This window comes from Bos taurus, chromosome 26 (assembly GCF_002263795.3).
Source record: "Bos taurus isolate L1 Dominette 01449 registration number 42190680 breed Hereford chromosome 26, ARS-UCD2.0, whole genome shotgun sequence".
NCBI classification, from domain to species: domain Eukaryota; kingdom Metazoa; phylum Chordata; class Mammalia; order Artiodactyla; family Bovidae; genus Bos; species Bos taurus.
In genome coordinates this window covers 25,454,822-25,480,964 of record NC_037353.1, presented here as the reverse complement: position 1 = coordinate 25,480,964, position 26,143 = coordinate 25,454,822, and the positions used below count along the sequence as shown (strand labels likewise).

Here is a 26,143-nt window from a genome sequence, read left to right as displayed (position 1 = left end):
CGATCGGGCGCACAGCAGAGTCCCCACCCTGCCAACAGCCACCCCTGCAGAGGCCCTGCCCGCCAGACGAGAACCAGAAGCTGCCTTGAGGAGCCGAAGGCACAGAGGACAGAAGCAGCTGCAAGCTGAAACACGTGGAAGTTAAACCTGCCTCAACGGACAGAAGACCAGAACGGCCACGAGCGAGTGTGAAGTGGACGGCCTAGACACCTCTCCCCGGAAGCAGGACGAACGAGCAGAGCCCCCACCCCCACCAGATGAGTGCCAAGGAGCGGCCCTGGGACGGCACTCGGGTCTCAGCACCCACCTGAGCAGAGGGCACCGGCGTCCTCCTTGTGGCCGCAGTCGTGTCGGCCCCAGCCCCTCGACGGGCACCGCCACAGCGCGGCCTCGTGGCCCTCACAGGCCAGCTCGTCCATCCAGATGCGCCCGGCCCCGGCCCCGAAGTGCGCGGCCCCCGGGGCGCCGAGCGCGTGCCCGCAGCCCAGCTGCCGGCACACCACCTGGGCGTCCCGCAGGTCCCAGCCGTCGTCACACACGGTGCCCCACTCGCCCGCGTGGAGCAGCTCCACGCGCCCCGCACAGCGGCCCGGCCCCGCGGCCAGGCGCACCTGGAGGCTCCCTGCCGAGGGAGAGGCCGAGTCAGGGCGCGGGGCCCGGGAGGGGGTCCTGGGGGCTGGGCCCGCACTCACCCGAGCACACGACGCCCGCGTCCCGCGACGCCCCGCGGACACCAGCGCGGCCGCCGACACGTTGCACCGCGTCAGGCGGGGCTCGGTGCCCGCACAGCGCACGCGGCTCAGCCCCAGGGGCACCGCCCCGCGCGCGGCGCCGCCGCCTCGTACGCTCGCTCCGCCGCTCCGCAGCCCAGCTGCCTGCACCGACGGCCGCGCCGCGCAGGTCCCAGGCCTCGTCCAGGACGCGGCCCCACACCCCGTCCAGGGACACCTCCACGCGGCCATCGCAGCGGCTCTGTCCGTCCCTCAGCCGCAGGGCGTCGGGGAGACCTGGGGGCGGGTGCGGGACACTGCAGGGCGGCGCGCCGGCGGGTGGGACCCGGCCCGTCCCGGGCCGAGGACGCCGCCTCCCGGCGCAGCCCTGTGCGCTCCCGGCCTCCCCTCCGGCCGCGCTCGTGCTGACCCACCTGAGCAGACGGCGGCGGCTGCGTCGCCGGGGCCACAGGCGGCGGCCCCCAGGGTGCTCACGGCGCAGCTCCACAGGTAGGGCTCTGTCCCCACGCAGTGCACCCTCGTCGGCCAGGGCGCGGAGGCCCCGCCCCCAAAGTGACCCCCCGGGGGTGTGGCCACCGCGTTCCCACAGTCCAGCTCTGGTGGCAGAGGACCGTGCGTCTGCCAAGTGCCCAGTGGGCCGCGCAGAGGGGCGCCCAGGCCCCCTGGACCTGGAGCTCCACGCGCCCCCTCACAGGCGCTGCTGCCGTTGACCAGCCGGAACTCTGCAGGGGGAGGGAGGTGTCGGCGTCGCTGCCCCCGCGGGCCCTGCTGTTTCTTCCCTTCACACCCAGGGTGGGGCTCCCGGGGCCCCTTCTCTGCCAGCTCCCCACCCGCCTCCGCGGCAGCGCCAGCACACACATGTGTGCAGGACTCTGTGCCGGCCTTGGGGTCACATCCCTCTGTCCCCAAAGCCTGCTCCCTCTCCTTCCTGCCAGCAGCCCCCCGAAGCAGCACTTCCTCAAGGGGAAGGGCTCACCTCCTGGCGGAGGCCCCTTGGAGCTGGGCCAGACGCACCCCGAGAGGGTGGGGGCGGCACAGAGGGGCCTGGCAGGGAGGGGGCAGGGCCCAGCCTCGGACCACCCGCCCCCGTGGCCTCACCTGAGCACCTGAGCCCCGCATCCTGGCCGTGCCCACACCGGTGCCCCGGCTCCCGAGGGCAGTGGAACAGCAGGGACTCGTTGCCCACACAGCGGAAGGCCTCGGCCCACACGAGCCCCGGGCCCTGGCCGAAGTGGGCGCCCTGGGGTGTGGACACGGCCGCGCCGCACTGCAGCTCCCGGCACACCACGTGGGCAGTGGCCAGGTCCAGGTCAGCGTCACAGACGGTGCCCCAGGTCAGGCCACGCCTCACCTCCAGGCGCCCAGCACAGGAGTGCTCGCCACCCACCAGCCGGGCCTCCATGTGTCCTGTAGGCACAGAGAGTTCACACCATCCTTCCCTCCTCAGTGTGTTCATCGGTACTCCCTCCCACCCAGGGACCCCCCGGGGCTCCCCACACCCACAGTGGTCTCTTCTTGCATCCAGTCCCTCTTACAACTTCCTGCGGCCGTTGGAGCCCCTCACTTGCCACAGCGTTGGTCCGCAGTGGTCACAGAGCAGTTGTGCCCGGCCCTCCTAGACGGCCGTGTTCGTGTTCCTCCCCCCACAGCCAGGCTGCCTCTAAGCACTGCGTGGTGGCAAGTGCCTGTGACCCTGAGGTGGCAGGTGGAGACGGGTACACCCAGTAGGCCTCCCGAGGAGCGTGGGACCTGGGCTGCCAGCTTCTCGTCCCATCGGACCAGGGAGCCCTGCGCTGTTTTGTTGGCTCAGGCAGTTGAGTGAACTCTGAAGCTGTCTGGTGTGTTTCCAATAAGCCCCAATTACAGTTGAAGTTAGCCCAGAGATTCTCAAAGCTGCTCCTGTGCTTTGTGTTGGTCTCTAGGCTCCTTGAGGGTTAGCAGCCTTAAATTCTTTGGCCTGTCACTATATAAGCTGCTCAGAAGACAGGCCAGCAATACAGTTAAAAGGATGCCTTAGAGGTGGGCTCCTGGCAAGATTCCTTCCAAGTCAGACATCCAGGGGAGGTAAGAAGAGCAGTGGCTAAATGAGATGGGTGTGAGACAGGCATGCCTCATCCAAATCAAGCTGGGCACAGCCCTGCAGGGCCACTCTCAACATGGCAGACACCATCTCCACTATGGCCAGCTTATCCCTCCCCACCGTGAACTTGTTTCCTCCTCTGCTCCTCTGGTCACTCTGAGGTCTGCCCTCTCAGCCAGCTGTCCTATGCCCTTTGCTATCCCCAGGACAAAGGTAGCCTGAATCCTCACACCTTCCCCAGAGTAGTGGGGAAGGGCCTCAAAACTTTCCCTCATGCTGAGGTCCCAGGAGATGACAGCAATTATAGGTATTACTTTTCTTTGAATTAATATAGTTTTAAAGAAGAACAAAAATATTTATTAAATATAATAATGATCCATCCATTTCATCAAGGAGATAGCACAGAGCCTGGCATATAGTGGGGTTTAACAAATATGTGTTCAATAAATGCATGCATGCATGAATGAATAAATGAATGGCTCCCATTCACTGCCACTTACTAAAGGTGGCTCAGTGCTTCTCTTTCCCAAGGATTTAGATTGGCCAAGAAGGAGAGTTGCAGATGATAGGATCAATATGGAAAAAAATAAATAGTAATTGATTTGAGTGCTTTTGTTTATACATATTTTATCTGAAAGATAAAAATAGGGTAAAATTTTATGCCATCCTTTGAGAGTTATTGAGACTTAGAACATGCATCTACTATGCATCAACCGTAATAATAATAGGAACACTAACAACAACGATAACAATGACAAGAATCTATAGCATTACTAGAGCTCTTTTGATGTGCCAGGCAGTATTAACAAGAACTCCCTATTTACTTCAGAAAACAGCTCTATGTAGTTGATGCATTTATCATTATGCCCATTCTGCAGATGAGGACACAAAAATCCAACAATGGGAAAGGATATGCAGCTAATAATGAGGCCAAGCAAGAGCACTGCGGCAGTCAGCACTACGCAATATGTGCGGTGATCATGCTTCCTGATATCCCAACTCAGTTCTGAGTTCAGACATTCAATCTAACACATTCAAACATGACACATGGTATGTTCTGCTTCGGGTTTGAGGACAGACTGCGGGTAGCACTGCCTAGAAGGGCCTGAGAGATTCATCAGGAAATCAGAGGCAGGAGAAAGATCGCTGGACTGTTTGGGCAAAATCTGTCCTGGAAGCCATGGCCATGGACTAGCCAGGTTAAAGGGACCTCTATATGAAGTGAAAGATGCAAGTGAGCATCCCTGGCAAACTGCATGAAGCATGGGAGGTGGGCAGTCCCATGAGAAAACAGCTCTACAACAGCAGGAGAGTCTACTGGGGGATGAACTCCTACAGAGTCCACATCAGACAGAGTAAGACATCAGACAGAGCTCAGGAGTTAGAACTTTTTCCTCGTAGTTTTAGAATACTGCAATGTGGCATTTCTCAATGATGTGTTAATATCACTGGTATGCTTTTAATTAATGATCTCTAGCTGCACATGTTATTTATAAAGAGATATTTCTCCAAGAAAGCAGCCAAGACATTTTCCTTCAGTCAGAGAACAAGCCCCTGGAGCATTCTGAAGTTAGAGTAAAGGGAAAATGAATGGAACCACCTAAGCTGAACCACAAGGCTCCTCAGCAATTAAAAGCAACCATATATGAAAAGAGGAGACTAGGATGGGGTGGGGGCAGCGGGGTGGTGTTTCTAAGAACCACATAGGGCCAGATCCCTGAGAGCTAATGAATTCAGAGAAGCTTGGGTTGTAAAACAAGATGAATACCACCCCTCATTAGTGCTGCATTTGATGGCTGTGTAAAAGGAAGAAAATGATCCACTTAAAAAGGGTCTTTAACATTGATGGGTCAATTTTGGCAATTATAGGATTTACGCGGCTATCTTTGCACCACACTGAAATAAGCCACAGCAAAAGCAATCTTCACTCACATGCTTAGCTGATGAGCATGCAGCTTTTTGAAAGCTTGCCTGCTCGTTAGCTTTTAGGTCTTAGCTCAAATGTCAACCCCTACGCAGGGCCGGGACCAGCAGGAGATAGGCAAGCAGGGTGTCTAGGGCACAAAATGTAAGGAGGCCCATGCAGGACCCTAAAAGTGAATTCCTCCTTAAATAATGCTCCCTGGGCACCTCACCTGCCTCTTCTGTCTCATCCTAGTCCCAGCCCCTCTTATAGGTGAGGTCATCTCTGACCATTCTAATAAAAGTGCCCCTTGTTGACTGAAAACACACACACACCATGACAGCTGTGAGTTCAGTTTTATTTGGGGCTTACTGAGGACTACAGCCTGGGAGACAGCCTCTCAGATAGCTCTGAGGAAGTGCTCCAAAGAGATAAGAGGGGAGGCCAATATATATGAGTTTAGTGAAGAGGATACATGCAACCAAGCACACATCATGGTAGAAGGTTACTGCTAGTTACGAGGAGCAGATGTCTCTGTGACTGATCTTAGAGATATTCTAGGTATGAGATGCATGAAATTGCATTCATAAAATTTTCTCCTGAAAGTATTAATAACTATCTGAAGGCCTATCCTGCCAGTTTTTTCCAGAACACAGAGTATCTCATTCCTGACCTCCACCCTGATCTTCTTTCAGGGTGTGTTAAAGGTCACTGATGCAGTCACTAGCAACTACTTCTCATAGAAGCTGATGGTGAGTAACATTCTTTAGTTGGTCCCCTCACTACTCCTCCCCTCTACCCACTGACCACACACCCCTGTGGCACTCACCGTATTCAGTTATCACTGCTATGCATCTACTTCCTATTGTCCCCACTCTTGTGTCCACTCCATGAGAGCAAGGACATGGTATATCTGTCTTCTCTACCCCTGCCAGGAGTCCCTATTGCCTCGCTGTGTCCAGCACATTGTAAGGAGGTTGCTGGGAATGTATGTGCTAAATGGGAATAAAACAAGAATGTTAAAACCTCCCAAGAGAATGGTATCCAATGACTCTAGACAACCCAACAAAACCCTCCTAAATCCTTTTTTTTTTCTTCTCATATTAAAGTTTACAGAAGGAACTAGTGGTGTGGGTCCATGTACAAAATTGAAATACTCCAAGAGAGACTTAGGGTGGGAGAAGCACCTAAGTTAGTAAAGAGCAATTCAGAAAATATGAACTCCCCAAGCATTAGAGTCACATTTTCCAAAAATGTTGACAGGAAAGAAAATAAACAATCAATGAACAGTCACTTATAATAAGCACTTCAAGATTATTTCAATTAATGCTCACATTCAGATCAGATCAGATTAGTCGCTCAGTCGAGTCCGACTCTTTGCGGACCCCATGAATCGCAGCACGCCAGGCCTCCCTGTCCATCACCAACTCCCGGAGTTCACTCAGACTCACGTTCATCGAGTCAGTGATGCCATCCAGCCATCTCATCCTCTGTTGTCCCCTTCTCCTCCTGCCCTCAATCCCTCCCAGCATCAGAGTCTTTTCCAATGAGTCAACTCTTCGCATGAGGTGGCCAAAGCACTGGAGTTTCAGCTTTAGCATCATTCCTTCCAAAGAAATCCCAGGGCTGATCTCCTTCAGAATGGACTGGTTGGATCGCCTTGCAGTCCAAGGGACTCTCAAGAGTCTTCTCCAACACCACACTTCAAAAGCATCAATTCTTCAGTGCTCAGCCTTCTTCACAGTCCAACTCTCACATCCATACATGACCACAGGGAAAACCATAGCCTTGACTAGACGAACCTTTGTTGGCAAAGTAATGTCTCTGCTTTTGAATATGCCATCTAGGTTGGTCATAACTTTCCTTCCAAGGAGTAAGCGTCTTTTAATTTCATGGCTGCAGTCACCATCTGCAGTGATTTTGGAGTCCCCCAAAATAAAGTCTGACACTGTTTCCACTGTTTCCCCATCTATTTCCCATGAAGTGGTGGGACCGGATGCCATGATCTTCATTTTCTGAATGTTGGGCTTTAAGCCAACTTTTTCACTCTCCACTTTCACTTTCATCAAGAGGCTTTTGAGTTCCTCTTCACTTTCTGCCATAAGGGTGGTGTCATCTGCATATCTGAGGTTATTGATATTTCTCCCAGCAATCTTGATTCCAGTGTGTTTCTTCCAGTCCAGCATTTCTCATGATGTACTCTGCATATAAGTTAAATAAACAGGGTGACAATATACAGCCTTGACGAACTCCTTTTCCTATTTGGAACTAGTCTGTTGTTCCATGTCCAGTTCTAACTGTTGCTTCCTGACCTGCATACAGATTTCTCAAGAGGCAGATCAGGTGTTCTGGTATTCCCATCTCTTTCAGAATTTTCCACAGTTTATTGTGATCCACACAGTCAAATGCTTTGGCATAGTCAATAAAGCAGAAATAGATGTTTCTCTGGAACTCTCTTGCTTTTTCCGTGATCCAGCGGATGTTGGCAATTTGATCTCTGGTTCCTCTGTCTTTTCTAAAACCAGCTTGAACATCAGGAAGTTCACGGTTCACATACTGCTGAAGCCTGGCTTGGAGAATTTTGAGCATTACTTTACTAGCATGTGAGATGAGTGCAATTGTGTGGTAGTTTGAGCATTCTTTGGCATTGCCTTTCTTTGGGATTGGAATGAACACTGACCTTTTCCAGTCCTGTGGCCACTGCTGAGTTTTCCAAATTTGCTGGCATACTGAGTGCAGCACTTTCACAGCATCATCTTTCAGGATTTGGAATAGCTCAACTGGAATTCCATCACCTCCACTAGCCCTGTGAAATAAACTTTGTTCCCATTTTCCAGATAAGGACATGAATATGAAGATTAAAGAGGTTACATAATCTGTCCATGATTTTACAGAGAATAACTGAGGTGCAGTGTTCAGATTCAGGTTCCCAAAATTATTCTTTCACATGGCTGCAAAAAGCATGTAGATTGATCTAACTTCAAGGACTCAAGGTGTAAACATAACAAATTCTGCTGGTCATGGGCTTCCCAGGTGGCCCTAGTGGTAAAGAACCAGCCTCCTAAGTCAGGAGATGTAAGAGACATGGGTTTGATGCCTGGGTCTGTAAGATTCGCTGGAGGAGGGCATAACAACCCATTCTAGTATTCTTGCCTGGAGAATCCCATGGACAGAGAAGCCTGGAAGGTTTACAGTCCACTGGGTCACAAAGATTTGGACAGGAATGAAGCAACTTAGTACACACACACAGCTGGTCATGACTGTTCCTAACTCTGGTTATTCTAAAGAATTCCTGGATCAATAAATCCAATCCTGAAAGAGCAGTCGGCATGATGAGATAAAAAATTTTTGGAAGTATATATATTTTTACATGTTTTAAATATCTGTTGCTTTCCACCATAATTTCCATGAACTTCTACTATATAAGTCTCCCTTGCCTTAATCTGTATCTGTTTCTTCTTGATCAGAGCTCTCTGCCTTAAGTAAGTAACCATGAAGTTAGGTCAAACTCCCTCAAAAGAAAACACTAACAACTGTGTAACCATGAAGTTAGGTAACCATGAAGTTAGGTCAAACTCCCTCAAAAGAAAACACTAACAACTGTGTCCCTTTTCCTTCTCAGACTTCTTTTCAAATTCACTGTTCACTGTTTTAGCTGTATTTTACATGTATTTTCTTGCTCCTTCCCTTTTCAAATTTCAGGGATAATACATATGAGGTGTCAACCACAAGCTGATGAATGTCAAAAGTGAGCAGAGAACTATTGTTTGATCCCTACCCATCTGTTGGCTTCCCAGGTGGCTCAGTGGTAAAGAATCCGTCTGCAGTGCAGGAGATAAGGGTTCAGTCCCTGGGTCGGGAAGATTCCCTGGAGGAGGGCATGGCAACCCACTCCAGTATTCTTGCCTGGAAAATCCCATGGACAGAGGAGCCTAGCGGGCTACAGTCCATGGGGTCACAAAGAGTAGGACGGGACTGAGTAACTAAGCATGCACTCATGCTACACATCTGCCTTCCACGAAGACTCGTGACCAAGGACAGGAGCAGTGCAGTCAGCCTCTAAGTGTGAGCACAGGCCCGCAGAGAAGGTGCAAGATGCAGGAGCCCTGCAACCTGGTCAATTCCAAGACAGAGCCTGACTTTCTCATTGTTAGGAGCAGTGTGCTCAGCTTGTAGCTTCACTTCAGGGAAAAGAAAAAAAGCCAAGATGCTCTCAGAGAAAGGCCTTTCAGACCCACAGATTCCTCCTGGGTGAAAGCCCCAGCATTTGATTACCTCCGTGTCTTCAGTTTCCCACTTCTATCCAAAAGCAAAGGGTTTAGTCACAAACCCCTAAAGACTGGACTCCTAAGACCTTACAGGGTTGTCTGCCTTCCTGACAGTGTGCTGGTTTCAGCTTTGGTCCAGTGTCTTGCTCCAACCAAGTGACATGAAGTAAGTCACTTCCTTTCTCTGAACCTCACATTCAGGAGGGAAGGCTTAACGAGATATTTTTCTCCTACAGGAAGTATCAGCAATCTAGTTGAGAGAATGTATAAAGGAAGAGATCTATGAGGAGTTATATCAAGAACTGCCATCCAGGGAGCTGAGAATCTCATGTCAACCTGTCTGCCTTGGCTTCTGCCTCCCGTCTGCCTTCTTGCTTCCCTCCCTTCCACATGGTTCCCATCACGTGCCAAGCACAACACTTGGAAGTGAGAGAGAATGTTGTATGATACAAACACACTCCTGCTCTCAGTGAATCTCTGTTCAGTGGGAAAGGTAGCACAAAAGTAAAATAATTAACCGCTACATAAGACATAAAATCAAATTATGTTGTACAAAATGAAGTTGTATAATAGAGACGGGCCAGATCGGAAACCTGTTTTAGAAAGGATGGCCGAGTAACATCTCTCTGGAGAAGAGATGCTCAGATTGAATAAATAAAAGGTGAAGAAGAACTAGACCTTGCAAAAAATGTAACTGGAAGCAGAAGGAAAATGACAGTATTTTCCAGACAGATGTGAACTCCCCAGGCAGGAAGAAGGATGCTTTGTTCTAAAGTATCTGAGAAAGCACCAGCTTGCCTGTGGTGAGATGGGGCGGTGTTCACTATCACTTCACTAATTGCTCTTAAGGTCTAGAAAAACTTGGTGCATTCATATTTTATCACTGATGCTGTAACAGTGGACAATGAGGAGCAAAATGATAGGTCCAATAATATCTCTGATGCAAAGATGTTGGGAGGACCCTGGTCCAGCCCTCACAGGCTGAGGCTGCCCATCATAACATACACCAAAGGGCATGAAAGATAGTACAGCCCAGTGAGATCCTTATCAACAAACTTCCTGGATGTTTCACCATTCCAGGATGTCTTGGCCACGGGAGTGAGCTGAACCCTGAAGGGACTGAATGTGGCTTTTGGTACCAGTGTGTATGAAACGCCACTGGGGTTTGCTTAGGTGCCCAAGACTGGACAGGCCCCTCTGTGCTGCATCCAGCCAGTGGAGGCCATGCTTGCTCGGGCTCTGAGGCCGTGGCTGCAGTAAACACTAAGCACTTCCCAACTCCTGCAGATTCCTAGCAGGGGAAAATCTTTTTAAAAAATTTTAAACTTAAGACTTTTATAAACATGTGATAATTCCTGACATCTCTGAGCAGGATAGCAAACCCAGAACTCCATTCCCATACACACAGAGCATCCTGCTCAGCTCATACTACACCCCGCACCTCTCTACACATCCTGCCATCAAGATGTTTAGATTGTAAACAATATCAGAAAGTACCTATTCCTGGTGCACAGCAGCCTTCAGATATCTTAACAAATATGAAAACAGCCCCTAAACATACACCGTCCCCACTGAATCCCCCACTCTCTTGGAAACTTTCCTTTTGTCAAGCCCGATGAAACAATCTGGAAACTGCCTCAAAAGGGCCAGTGAATTTTTATAACTGTGGCCTGCTGTGTGTGGCATGCTCAGTTTTCAGCTGGCTGGCTTCCAACACATGCTGTCACTCCAAAATATCCATTTATCCCATCCCACAGCACCTAACTGACAAAGGACAGGCTCCAGAGCAGAAAACACTGCTACTACAAAGCCGGTGATGACAGTAGAAGACGCACCAAGAACCTAATATCTGCCAGGGGCTGCCTGGCACTGGGAGTCGCTGCAGGACCCGAGGCTACTGGACGCAGCCAGGTTTTCAAAAGACCCATATTAATATCAAGTACACCCAGGTGGACCCTGGTCCTCTGACTACCCAAAAGACATCTGTTCAGCACACAGACACTCAGAGCACCCAGCCACGTGCTGTGGGTAGTCTTAGGAAGCCATACATGGTAAGACCAAGTAGCAGGTAAGTGGGTAGAAAAGTAGATTCTAAGGGACTCAAGAGAGAAGAGAGTGCCGGGCTAGGGTGCTCAACAAAACAGAGCATACATCCTGAAAGTGGTTAGCAGGAGAGAAAAGGGAATTCCAGAACAGACGGGGCGTAAATAAAGGCAGGGCTGTTGGGAAATGAGGTGGTAACCTGGCTAGAACAAAATCCATGGAAGCATTTTCTCTGCTGGGAATTTCCTAGTTTCCATCTGTGAAGTGGGTACTAAGCTCTGAAGTGATAGGGTGAAGGCCACCCAAGATACCACTCGAAGCTTGTAGTGGAAAAACTCCTTAGTTATGAATAAGTCATGAGTCTGTTCTTCTTGGTTAAAAGTGAAAATCACCTGTGTGAACTTAAGCAGATTACTCATTTTATTAAAAACTCAGTTTCCCCACCTTCAAAAAAGAAAAGTAATAATAGTCCCTAATTCATAAATTTTGGTGAAGGACTGGATGAGATAATTGAGCACAAAACAAGCAGATGTTTCCCCAACAGAATGTCACAGCTTATTCAACCATTTTTAGCACACATTTCCTAAATAAGAGATGGATGTGCTCTTTCATAAGAATAGATTAAAAAGGTAAGAGCTCCTTCAATCTTAATAAAAGTAAGAAGGAATGTGATTTTTTAATAAAGATTAGCAGATTTGATTATTTACAAAATGTAAAACTTGTTCATGAAAAGCAAAACTATGATAACAGGAAAAAACAGGATGGGGGAAATATTGGCATAAGATTCAACAATGTTTTCCATTTATATATTGTATTAAAAGATGTATAAAGGATAAGGCAAACAATCCACCAATAGATAAACACACAAAATGCATAAAAAGAAAAATGCATAAGGGATTACAAGTGAACAACAAAACAAAGAAAAACTTCCACTCATAATAATAATACAGAATCAGTAATAAAAAAAAATTAAACAAAATTCCAATAATAATAGTATTCATTAGGGCTTCGCTGGTGGCTCAGTGGTAAAGAATCCACCTGCAGTGCAGGAGACCTGGGTTCAATCCCTGGGTCAGGAAGATCCCTTGAAGAAAGAAATGGCTACTCACTCCAGTATTCCAGTCTGGAAAATCCTATGGACAGAGGAGCCTGGTGGGTTACAGTCCATGGGGTAGCAAAGAGTTGGACATGACTTAGAAACTGAGCCACACAAAGTATTCATTAAATGATGGCACACTCCTGCTTAAAGCCTTCTAGGTATCTTCCGTATGCCCAAAGTAAAACCTGTGCTTTTAAACAGTTGACCAGACACCACAGGTGTGCCTCCTGTCACCTCCTTGCATTTTATAAGGCCACTCCTCACTCATTCACTGGCTTGCTTTGGCTTCTTGAAAAGGGAAGCCCCCAACCACTACAGAATCTTTGCACAGGGCTGCCTGGAATGTTTCCCCTCTCTCCTCTCCAACCCCTCAGCTCCTGGTTAATTCTGCCTCATCTTTCAGCCCCAGCTATGGGCACTTCCCAGATGTTATGGGTTGACTTATATCCCCCACAAAGATGCACACATTCATGTCCTCTCCCCAGTAGCTCAGAATGTGACCTGATTTAGAAACAAGTTTGTTGCTGGTGTCATTAGTTAAGATGAGGTCAAATTAGAGTAGGGGAGAGGGACTAATCCAATATGACTGGTATTCTTATAAAAAGGGGAAATTTGGATGCAGACATGCACATAGGGAGAAGGCCGTGTAAGCATGATGGAAGGGATGGGGTGGTAATGCTTCCACAAGCCACAGAGCTCAAAAGACTGCCAGCAAATCACAGAAAGTAGGGGAGAGGCATGGAACAGAGCCTCTCGCACAGACCTCAGAGGGAACCATCCCTGCCAATACCTTGTTCTCAGACTTCCAGCCTCCAGAATTATGAGGCATAGATTTCTGGGGTTTAAATCACCTACTTTGTGATATTTGTTACAGCGGCCCTAGGAAAGCCCTCCACGATCCTTCCCCCTGGAGCAGCTCCTGCCATTGCAGTGCCTCAGGGAGCCCGTGCTCTCTCTCACCCTCTGGAGAATCCTGGGTCACTGTCTGCCTCCACACTGGAGGAAAGCAGGAAAGGAGCAGGCAGCAGGCCACTCTGCTCCCTTTCCACCCATGGAATCGTGCATGTGGCGCGCCCCACACGTATCTGCTGACTGCCTGGGAAACACGCAAATAAGCCCTGGCAGGCAGGAGACTGGATTGAGGGATGAGGACAAAAGGCAGAGTGGTCCAAGACTGAACACGCACAGAGGGCATGTGCTGTGAGCCAGTGTTCTTCCAAACACTTCACCACGAGTAACTCATGGTGGCTCTCGGCTGCCCAGTGAGGTAGGTACCGTCGTCACTCCTACTTCAGAAATGATGAAGTGGGGCCCAGAAGTGGGGCCCAGAGAAGTTACTGCCTGAAGCTCACAGCTAGAAAGAGCTGAGACGTGGACCTTGGCAGTATGCACTAGTCTGTGCTCTCAACCTCTGCGTACAGTGATTCTCAAGAACATATAGGTAAGCAGGTACAGATAATAGGAAAGACAGAACAGAACATACAAGTTTCTGCTCAGCAAGTCCCTAAAGGGTTATTAAGAAAATTGTGGAGTTGAGACCTATTTCAAACCTTTACAGAAAGGAAGAGACTAGGCCCTCCAGTGTTCCCACCCTTGATGATTCCATCCCAGATCACACCCTGAATTGGAGGAGCTGTAGGTAAAATCCAGTTGGAACTCCCTGTAGTCTCCCTCTTCCACATGAATCTTGCACCAAGATCTTGCATTAAGAACATTATAAATCTTAGACTGGTTGGAACCTCTATAACAACTTCCAGCCTCAGTCAGGTCATCCTTAGTGGCTGTCTAGACTAGGATGAAGTGCACAGGCTCTAGCATCCAAGCATTTGGATCCAAATCCCAGCTCTACCATCTGCTAAGTGCATGACTTGGGAAAGTCATTTAAATTCTCTGGCCTTGAGCTGTAAAATGGGGATGAGAACACTCTTTACCTAACCAAATTTTTATAAGGCTGAGTTAAACATATGTAAAGCACTTCAATCAGTACCTGACACATAGTGCTAAGTATGAGTAGCTACTTATTGTGGTTGCTATTTTCATCTTATCAATGCAGATGGGCCTGAATACGCTCAGTGAGCAAGGGACATGTATATTCTTCTTGGAGACTGGGATACATTGCTTCCCAGGATCTTACTACCCAGTCTTATTCCAATAATTTTACAATAATTTAGGCACACTAATTACCTAAGGCAAGTAAACACATATATGCAATATTCATATATTACATACATATATATGCACCCTGTAACTGTGTTAACTTTTCTCTTTAAATTTCAGAGGCTTCTTTTTCAGCATAAGAGTGTCAGAAATACACCTTTTTCTGAATACAACTCAAGTGTGCTAAAACTTATAATTTCTCCTCTAGAAGTCTACCCTAAGAAAATCATCTAAAATGCAGACAAAAGCAAAGCTTTATGTATCTAGATATTCATGGCAACATTTTTAAATAGTGAAGAACTATAAGACAATCTAAATCTCTAGAAATAGAGAAATGAATATAGTTAAGTAAATTACAAAAAAGCAATATAATACACTATTATGTAAACATTAAAATTATGTTTGCAAACCATTTTGAATAACATAGAAAAATGCTTAGTCAAATGTTATATGAAAATTAGAAACAAACCTGTTTATACAAGAAAATCACAATTATATAAAATTGTATAGGTTAAAAATGGCCAAGTATATATGCTAAAACTTAACAATGGTTGTAAACAGGATTGTATATAGTATTTTTATAGTACTCTTCATTTTTAAGTTTTGAAAAATATTTTATTAGTGAAATTATTGCATGAAAATTTAAATATGTAAAAACTATTTTTTAAAAAATAGAAGCTTAGGAGGCTTATTGTTTCTTCCTTGTTGGCCACACACAAATCTTGTATAACAATTCTATACTCAAGTCCTAGAGAATTCAGGCAGATGTTTTAAAAGAGAATGCCAATATAAGGCACCAGAGTAAATCAGAATTTGGTCCAATTCCAAATTCTTTGCAGTTTGCATTGTTACTATCTGGTCTTCCATATCCCCAACAGTAAGTTATGAAATGGAATAATAATCTTAGGCAGTCAATCACTTCCTTTGTCCTCTGCCCCATGCTTCCAGAATGCAAAAGTTTGAACTTTGTCTGAGTACAGGAAGCCAGTAAGGCATGCCTACCTCCTGATGGCCCTTCATCAGGTTGAACTTGATAAGCCAGTCATTGGATTCTAATTTCAATTGTATAGAACTTATGTTTATATAGCTTAAAGCCAGTCAGACACTCAGGGGGATGAAGAGAAAGTTTCTGGTTTCCTTCAGGCAAAGGGATTTTAAATTTCAGTTTTATGCCTTCCTCATTCCTGATCCATAAATACCATTAGATCATTGGGCATTCTATAAAGGTAAGCAAATAAATAAGCACAGAAGCAAATGTGTGTATGGATGGATGGATGGAGGTAAAAAGCAATAAGAATGTCACAGCAGTCTCAGAATAGACCATCCTTGCCTATAGCTTTTTTCCCACACTAAATTATATTTTCTAAACATATCTTTCTAACCCCATTTGGGGTTATATTTCTATAACCCCAAATTTTGTTAATGTTCATACTACTCAAAATGATCTACAGACCTGATGCAGTCCCTATCAAACCCCCAAAGGCATTTTACATAGAAATAGAAAAAAATTCTAAAGTTCATACAAAACCATAAAAGACCCTGAAAAGCCAATGAAAGGCCAATGAAATTTTGAACAAAAAGAACAAAGTTGGAAGAATCACACTTTCTGATTTCTAAATATATTACAAAGCTACAGTATTCAAAACAATAGGTACTGGCAAAAAAACAGGCATGTATTAACCCTAAATACTCATTGGAAAGACTGATGCTGAAGCTAAAGCTCCAATACTTTGGCCACCTGATGCGAAGAGCCAAATCATTGGAAAAGACCCTGATGCTGGGAAAGAGTGAAGGCAGAAGGGTAAGAGGGTGACAAGATGAAATGGTTGGATGGCATCACTGATTCAGTGGACATGAATTTGGGCCAATTCCAGGAGATGGTGAAGGGCAGGGGCACCTGGCATGCTGCAGTCCACAGGGCTGCAAAAAGTCAGACACAACTTGGCGACTGAACACAAGACCAGTGGAATTAGAATAGAGAGTCCAGAAATAAACCCACACAAACACAGTCAACTGACCTTTAACAAAGGTGCCAAAAACACACAATGAGGAAATGACAGTCTCTCCAACAAATAGTGTTGCAAAAACTAGATATCACATGCAGAAGAACACACACACACACACAAAAAGACTCAAAATGGATTAAAGACCTATATGTAAGACCACTATAAACTCCTAGAAGAAAAAAGGGGAAAAACTTCTTGAGGTTGGCCTTGGCAATGATTTCTTGCATATGGCACCAAAGCATAAGCAACAAAAGCAAAAATAGATAAGCAGGATTACATCAAATCAAAAACCTTCTTCACCGCAAAACAATCAACAAAATGAAAAGGCAACCTACAGAATGGTAGAAAGTACTTTAAAAACATATATCAGAATGATAAAGCCTTAATATTCAAAAGATAAGGAACTTCTACAATTCAAGAGCAAAAAAATTTTTTTAATGGGCAAAGGAATTGAATAGATATTTCCCCAAAGAGGATATACAACATTATACATGGAAATATGCTCAACATCACAAATTATCAGGGAAATATGAATCAAAATGAAATAGCACCTCACACTGTTAGGATGGCTGTTACCAAAAGACAAGAGAAAACAAATGCTTGTGAGAATGTAGAGAAAAGGGAACACTCAAATTGTTGGTTGGAATGTAAACTGCTAGGGCCACTTTGGAGAAGAGCAACAAGGTTCCTCGAAAAATTAAAAATGGAACTACCATATACTCAACAATACCACTTCTGGGTATATATCCAAAGGAATTGAAAGGATCAGAGAGGTATCTGTACTCGCAAGTTCATTGTAGCATTATTCACAACCATGAAGATGTGGATGCAACCTAATTGTCCATCAACAAAAGAATGGGTTTTAAAAATGTGAAACTTTATACCCTTTATACAATGAAATATTATCCAGCCTTAAACTGAATGAGACTGAAGGATGTCATGCTATATGACATAAGCTAAACACAGAAGGATAAATACTACATAGTATTAATACAACTTACATGAGGAATCTAAATAGTGAGACTCATAGAAGCAGAGAGTATATTGGTGACTGTCAAGGGTTATTGGTGGAGATGGGAAATGGGGAGGTATTAAAGGGTTTAAAGTTTCAATTTTACAAGATGATTATGTCAAAGAAATCTACTCTACAGCACAGAGCTATAGCTAACAATACTATACTGTATACTTAAATTTTTGCTAAAAGGGTAGTTCAGTTCAGTCACTCAGTTGTGTCTGACTCTTTGTGACCCCAGAAACTGCAGCACACCAGGCCTCCCTGTCCATCACCAATTCCCGGAGTTCACCCAAACCCATGTCCATTGAGTCAGTGATGCCATACAACCATCTCATTCTCTGTCATCCCCTTCTCCTCCTGCCCTCAATCGTTCCCAGCATCAGGGTCTTTTCAAATGACTCACTTCTTCATATCAGGTGGCCAAAGTATTGGGAGTTTCAACTTCAGCATCAGTCCTTCCGATGAATATTCAGGACTGATTTCCTTTAGGATGGACTGGTTGGATCTCCTTGCAGTACAAGGGACTCTCAAGAGTCTTCTCCAACACCGCAGTTCATAAGCATCAATTCTTCAGTGCTCAGCTTTCTTTATAATCCAACTCTCAAATCCATACATGACCACTGGAAAAACCATAGCTTTGACTAAATGGACCTTTGTGGACAAAGTAATGTCTCTGCTTTTTAATATGCTATCTAGGTTGGTCATAACTTTCCTTCCTAGGAGTGTCATTTAATTTCATGGCTGCAATCACCATCTGCAGTGATTTTGGAGCCCAGAAAAATAAAGTCAGCCACCGTTTCCACTGTTTCCCCATCTATTTGCCATGAAGTGATGGGACTGGATGCCATGATCTTTGTTTTCTGAATGTTGAGTTTTAAGCCAACTTTTTCACTTTCCTCTTTCACTTTCATCAAGAGGCTCTTTAGTTCTTCTTCACTTTCTGCCATAAGGGTGGTGTCATCTGCATACTTGAAGTTATTGATATTTCTCCCAGCAATCTTGATTCCAGCTTGTGCTTCCTCCAGCCCAGTGTTTCTCATGATGCACTCTGCATATAACTTAAATAAGCAGGGTGACAATATACAGCCTTGACATACTCCTTTTCCTATTTGGAACCAGTCTGTTGTTCCACATCCAATTCTAACTGTTGCTTCCTGACCTGCATACAGGTTTCTCAAGAGGCAGGTCAGGTAGTCTGGTATTCCTATCTCTTTCAGAAGTTTCCACAGTTTATTATGATCCACACAGTCAAAGGCTTTGGCATAGTCAATAAAGCAGAAATAGATGTTTCTCTGGAACTCTCTTGCTTTTTCTGTGATCCAGCGGATGTTGGCAATTTGGTCTCTGGTTCCTCTGCCTTTTCTAAAACCAGCTTGAACATCTGGAAGTTCACGGTTCACGTATTGCTGAAGCTTGGCTTGGAGAATTTTAAGCATCACTTTACTAGTTTGTGAGATGAGTGCAATTGTGCGGTAATTTGAGCATTCTTTGGCATTGCCTTTCTTTGGGATTAGAATGAAAACTGACCTTTTCCAGTCCTGTGGCCACTGCTGAGTTTTCCAAATTTGCTGGCATATTAAGGGCAGCACTTGCACAGCATCATCTTTCAGGATTTGAAATAGCTCAACTGGAATTCCATCACCTCCACTAGCTTTGTTTGTAGTGATGCTTCCTAAAGCCCATTTGACTTCACACTCTAGGATATCTGGCTCTAGTTGAGTGATCACACCATCATGATTATCTTGGTCATGAAGATCTTTTTTGTACAGTTCTTCTGTGTATTCTTGCCACCTCTTCTTAATATCTTCTGCTTCTGTTAGGTCCCTACCATTTCTGTCCTTTATTGAGCCTATCTTTGCATGAAATGTTCCCTTGGTATCTCTAATTTTCTTGTAGAGATCTCTAGTCTTTCCCATTCTATTGTTTTCTTCTATTTATTTGCATTGATCACTGAGGAAGGCATAGGGTATATCTTATGTTAAATGTTGTCATCACAGAAAATAAAAATAAAGAGGGCAGTATAGGAAAATTTCAGAGGTCATCTATATGTTTATGGCATAGATTATGGAGATGGCTTTGTGGATATACACTTATTTCCAAACTCATCAAGTTGTATACATTAAATATGTCTATTTTCAATCATATTTCCTCATGTGTTTAAAAAAAAAAAGGCAAAAGACAGATATTTCACCAAAGAGAATATACAGATGGGGAAAAAAGCACATGAAAACTTGTACAACATCGTTAGCTATCAGGGAAATGCAAATTAAAACTATAAAAAGCTATTATTGCCCATCTATTCGGAGAAGGAAATGGGAACCCACTCCAGTATTCTTGCCTGGAGAATCCTGTGAGGAGAGGAGCCTGGTGGGCTGCTGTGCATAGGGTCGTACAGAGTCAGACACGACTGAAGTGACTTAGCATGCATGCATGCACTGGAGAAGGAAATGGCAACCCTCTCCAGTATTCTTGCCTGGAGAATCCCAGGGATGGAGAAGCCTGGTGGGCTGCCATCTATGGGGTCACACAGAGTCGGACACAACTGAAGCAACTTAGCAGCAGCAGACCATCTACCGGAATGGCTAAAACCAGTTGTCATGGTGCCTGGAAATGTACAGATCCATGATATCCTATGGTCCCTGGAGATGCCTAGGATTTTGCTGTTCCTGTGGTTTTGTTGTTATTTCTTCCTCCAAATGTTGAGCTATACCAGTATGCTTCCTATAAATCCTATACGTGGCCCAAAGCCAGTGATGATTTCTACTGCAAAGTTGCCTGAAAACCATCCCCCATTTGCTGCACTTTTTGATCCTCAGAAAGCCTAGACTTGTAGCTGCCAACTCACCCTTAGAGATTTATCTCAATGCAACTCCATGGAGAGCAGCACCTTATAACCATTCTCCTATAGCACCAATCTCTGAAACGAGCACCCAATTAAGAAGCCTGATGCTGACAGAATGTGAGCTAACTAGTAAGTGCCAAGGCTCATTCCCATTACTAACCTTTATGGTTGTCATCTATGAAGATGAGGGCACAACTATGTATTTTTGCATGAATGATTGCGTTTGTCATTCTGAGCCAGCCAGAAGGAAAAATGGGTAAGAGGGCAAGAGGGCTGGGGAGAAGATTCTGAAAAATAAGTCTTCATAAGCATTTAAGAAATAAAAATAGCTATGGAGTCTCTTAGGTCAGTGGTCATATCAAAATCAAGTGGTGAGCTCTTTAAAACCATAAGTTCTTAGATCTTGATCCCAGAAATTGATTCAGTAGGTTTGGAATAAGGCCCAGGAAACTGGACATTCTTATATTTCCCTGGTGATTCTCATGAACAACCAGAAATGAAAATCACTGAGACAAGTGTCCAAGGAAACCCATTTCTGGTCCCCAAAGTAGTCCCTTGGTCATAGCTCTCTTATGAAATGTGAATGGTTGCTGAGCTGGAAGGGCCAGGAAAGAGTGATTACTAATGAAAGAGCAAGATCATGAGGCTGCTGAGAACTGGGAGACCTAGATCTGGGTACCAGATTTGCAATCACTGACCACCAACCTACTCAAGAAATTGAGTTAATCCATCTGTAAAATTACACAGGCCTCCCATTCCTCCTAGAAACATGAGACGTGCTATGTATTCATGTGGGCAATGACTACAAATATTATACCAATTTAAGATATTAGAGCCATTGAAAGGAGATCTTTTAAAAGATAACTATGTATTGCCTTATTTTTTTTTAATTTGTCTTTAGTTGGAGGATAATTGCTTTACAATATTGTATTGCTTTCTGCCATACATCGCCATGAATTAGTCATAGATATATGTATGTCCCCTCCCTCTTGAAACTCTCTTCCACTTCCCACCCCATCTCACCCCTAGGTTATCACAGAGCACCACATTTGAGCTCCCTGCATCATACAGTAAATTTCCACTGGTTATCTAATTTTGCATACAGTAATGTATATGTTTCAATGCTACTCTCTCAATTCATTCCACCCTCTGCTTCCCCTCCTTGCCCACAAGTCTGTTCTCTGTTTATGTCCCCACTGCTGCCCTGCAGATAGTTTCATCAGCACCATCTTTCTAGATTCCATATAAATGTATTAATATAAGATATTTGTCTTTCTCCTTCTGAATTCAAATTTTAGCTTTAATTTTGGCACAAACCATTTGGAAGCAAAAGTAAGCAGTGAAATGTTTCCCTTATAAGTTCAGCGATTTCTGAAAAGAAAGCTCACAGACACATAACATAAAGAAGAGGTCTTTTTAACCAGTTTATGGCTCCCCAAATAAAGTCTAGGATAGTGGTCTTCATGGGAGAAGTTGCCAGAAGCCTCCTAATGACATTTACAGTCCATGTCCAATAAAGTAATTGGCTTCCAAAGGATGAGAAAGTAACTATGAAAGCTTGACGACCTAATCTTTATAGTCATTATATATCAATATATAAGCAGGAATGGAGTATATAAAAATTCACTCTCCTATAAACTTGAAAATAGATAGGCTTTGTGTGAATTGAAATTTTTCCCTTTATTGGCGGGGGGGGGGGGGGGGGCTTCAAATCACATCCCAAGGGCCCACCCATCATAGCTTTACACATGTGGACATCTGGCAGGAAAAAAATTAAGGCACTACCTGAGAGAGTTGGAGAAAAAAATCCATTTATAAATGTTATTTTAGAAGGAACTGTCTGATCCTGTTTACTTATTAACTTCATTAGAAGGCTAATGAATCTACTGCTGAGAAAATGAGAGGGAGCTCAGGGTGAGGAGAGGGACGGGCAGAATTTCACACCCCTTCTCCCAATGGTGAGGTTATTTATGATTGTGATAAAACAGCACCACATTTGGAAGGAAGGGAAAACAACGGAAAATAACGATCAACAGGCACAATCCGTACGAAAGGATTGCGTTCTCTCAGCCACTGGACAAAAATCAAGATTTACACATGTCAAGATGCAAGAAAAAAGACTAGGCCGTAAAAAGAAACCTTTTTCCCATAATAAATAGGAAAATATTAAATCAGCAAACCAGATCTGTTTCTCCAGTGTTCACACTGCCCTATTCTCCAGCAAAGTTAAGATGTCTAAGGTTTCAATATTCAGGGCAAACTCTTTTTTCATGTTTTTTGGGGGAGCAAAGAGTTTATAGCTTGGATGATGCTCTTTATGTTTAATGAATTTAAGTACAGTAGTTAGAGCAGGTGTTCTGGCTAACACCTGCCCCCTGGCTACTATCTGTCCATGAACAGCACATTAGTTTTCCTTAAGGGGGATGGCTGTGCTCACAATGTTAGCTCATAAAAGGTACCTGCTGCCTGCTGCCAAGTCGCTTCAGTCGTGTCCAACTCTGCAGTCCAACCCCATGGACTGCAGCCTACTAGGCTTCTCCGTCCATGAGATTCTCCAGGCAAGAACACTGGAGTGGGTTGCCATTTCCTTCTCCAATGCATGAAAGTGGAAAGTGAAAGTGAAGTCACTCAATCGTGTCTGACTCTTAGTGACCCCATGGACTGCAGCCCACCAGGCTCCTCCATCCATGGGATTTCGGCAACAGTACTGGAGTGGGGTGCCATTGCCTTCTCCCTAAAAGGTACCTGTTGGCCATCATAAATCCTGTGTGTGTTTCTTGTTTGACTTCCCAGGTTGACAGCATCTGTGGACCTGGAGTGGAAAGGGACTTGAGATCATTTCATCTAATATCTTTATTTATGAGGAAATAGAAGATGGCATGAATTGATTAATTAGCAGATGATTAATTAGCAACTGAGACAGGCCTAGAACCCATGCTTCCTCTGAGCCCAGTGGCTCCCAGTCCTACCTGAAAATCAAAAACAATCATGGGGCTTTTAAAAGTATACATCCTGAGTAACCTCCAGCTTTACCAAACTGGAATCCCTTGGTTAGGGGCCAAGAATCTAGATTTTTAACACAGTCTACAAGTAATTCTGAGGATACACCAAATTTGAGAAACACGGATGACCCCAAAATGCCTTCCATATTAATTACGTAGGAGGTAAGAAAGCTCTTCAAGAGGCTTACATCCCCTAATAGTTGCAGTAAAAAGAAAATAACCAGCAACGGATGAGTTAACTCAACACTATGTTAAGGGAACTTAAATCAGATTGTGCTTTGCATCCTACACCCCAAATCAGCAGCAATAGTTGATGTAGAAAAACCAATAAATATATTAACCTTCCCCCTTGTGCCAAGCACAGATGAATATCTGAAGGAAAAGACTCCAGAACATTCTCTCAAAAGAAATGTAACATTTCCAGGCACCACATGCTTAGGATTCTAGGTATGTCCTGCACCCCAACCTCCTAAAAAGTATTAGCACAACTGTCCTCTGGAGCTGGTAGAAGCTGCTGGGCTAGGAGGATATGGGCCTACGAACAAACAATAATTATTACATAAAGTACTAACTAAATAGTACGTATTTTTGCATTCCATGCATTATCTCACTGAATCCTCACAAAGCTTCCATGAGATCTGTCTTACTGTCATCTTACTATATAGATAAGTAGACCTAGACATAGAGAAATGAAGACATTGCTTAAGGTGGTACAGTTAGCAAGCAGTAGATCTCAAATTTATACCCAGGCAATTTGAAATCAGAACCTTTAACCACTACACATGCACTATCCCATCTGTGACCAGGGGTTTCTGAGAACTATGGGAACTACTAGTTCTCATATGAAGCAGTCTTTCCTCTTAAAATTTCGTATCCTAATGGAGAAATTTAGTTTCATTGAAAGTGAAGAAGAACTAAAGAACCTCTTGATGAAAGTGAAAGAGGAGAGTGAAAAAGTTGGCTTAAAGCTCAACATTCAGAAAACTAAGATCATGGCATCCAGTCCCATCACTTCATGGCAAACAGATGGGGAAACAGTGGAAACAGTGGCTGACTTTATTTTTATGGGCTCCAAAATCACTGCAGATGGTGATTGCAGACATGAAATTAAAACACACTTACTCCTTGGAAGTTATGACCAACCTAGACAGCATATTAAAAAAGCAGAGACATTACTTTGTCCACAAAGGTCCATCTAGTCAAGGCTATGGTTTTTCCTGTGGTCATGTATGGATGTGAGAGTTGGACTGTGAAGAAGGCTGAGCACCGAAGAATGGATGCTTTTGAACTGTCGTGTCAGAGAAGACTCTTGAGAGTCCCTTAGATTGCAAGGAGATCCAACCAGTCCATCCTAAAGGAGATCAGTCCTGGGTGTTCATTGGAAGGACTGATGTTGAAGCTGAAACTCCAATATTTTGGCCACCTGATGCAAAGAACTGACTAATTTGAAAAGACTCTGATGCTTGGAAAGATTGAGGGCAGGAGAAGAAGGGGACAACAGAGGATGACATGGTTGGATGGCATCACCGACTCAATGGACATGGGTTTGGGAGGACTCCAGGAGTTGGTGATGGACAGAGAGGCCTGGCGGGCTGCGGTTCATGGAGTCGCAAAGAGTGAGACACTGCTGAGCGACTGAACTGAACTGAACTGAATGGAGAAATAAGACGTTTTATATTAAACAGCAAAACAAAATATATGAACCGCATTGATCATCCCTCTAATTCATTCCTAGAACTGCTTTACATCCTCATAGAGTGAGGTGTGATAATAATAAAAATATAAGTACTTCTACAGTAGGGCCACTCATCACAGAATACACTGTGTTTTGCATGTACCTATATATACTTGTATATGCCTGACGCTGTTCCCTGTATGCATTAATCTTATCTTTCAACCAAACTAAATATTCCTTGAAGATAGCAATCATGACATACTTATTCTGCATCCCCCAGCAATGAGCACAGGGATGCTTACATAATGAATGCTCAATTAATATCTGTTCAGTTGAATGCTCTGTGACCAATACAGGAGTTTTCACCAGATTCATTACCACTGAAAACAAACAGAAAAAGACCCCAGTTCTAGAGGGAGGATTTCACAGCCTATATCCACCCAGTCTTCAGGACCTCACATATGAAGAGCCTAGCGAATAGGATGGAAAGCTTTTAATTAACAGCCTAGCCAAAAAAAAGTCATTCCACTCTGCAGTTTTGTTTCCATTAATTCACTCAGATTCAGCAGGAATTCCACTAAGGAATTGGGATGAACAGCTGTAGAGGGAGGGAAGTACATAAATAAATCATGAGTGTCATTAAAATTTGTAAACTAATAACTTCTGGGAAGTCTTGGCAATTATTATCAGGGTTTTCTTGGCAAACAAAAAAATTAATAAATTCAAAGGTCTCCACTTTCTATTAAAAAAAACAGCATCCCCCAGAAAGGTCAGTGACAGAACAATTAGAGGAGAAAATAAATGGTCCAGACAACAGCTTGCAAAGCAGATGAAAAGTCACAGGATTCCCCAGTGGCAGGGGGATAAGACAACTCAATACAAGGAGAGCAACAGGACAAGGCAAGGCTGGGGCTGGGATTGGTTTGGGGCAATTGGAACGTCAGTTCAATTCTTTCAGCTTTTACTTAGTGTAGCCCAAGTGCTGACATTGTAGATCCAGAAACAGAAAGGGCACTGGTCCCTGTTCTGGGCTTCCAGGCTGGGAACACAATGTAAGGATGAGACATTAGTGGGAAGCAGAGGAGAGGCACCCGGCCCAGGGAGGAAGGAGAGGGAAGGTATCCAGGAAGGTGTAGGAAGGTGTCCAGGAGGATGTGCCCAGGAAGTGGGCGCATAAACACCCTAACCAGGGGCCCCTTCATCTGAAGTCCCCTTGTTGTGTGGGCCCTGAGACCAAACACATAGGAGGAAGGGCTGAGAATACTTGTTGCTTTTCCAAGAGCATATTGATTCTCACACTGCCGGGCTGGGGGTGGATGAAA

General features: G+C 44.8%; 1 protein-coding gene and 1 pseudogene across 1 annotated transcript in view; both read right to left on the bottom strand.

Moving 5' to 3' along the window:
• The window catches only part of SORCS3 (sortilin related VPS10 domain containing receptor 3), a 979,390-nt gene that overhangs the window by 701,548 nt on the left and 251,699 nt on the right, over window positions 1–26,143 (bottom strand). The window lies entirely within an intron of this gene.
• LOC132343930 (scavenger receptor cysteine-rich domain-containing protein SCART1-like) lies at window positions 1,218–2,525 on the bottom strand (annotated as a pseudogene).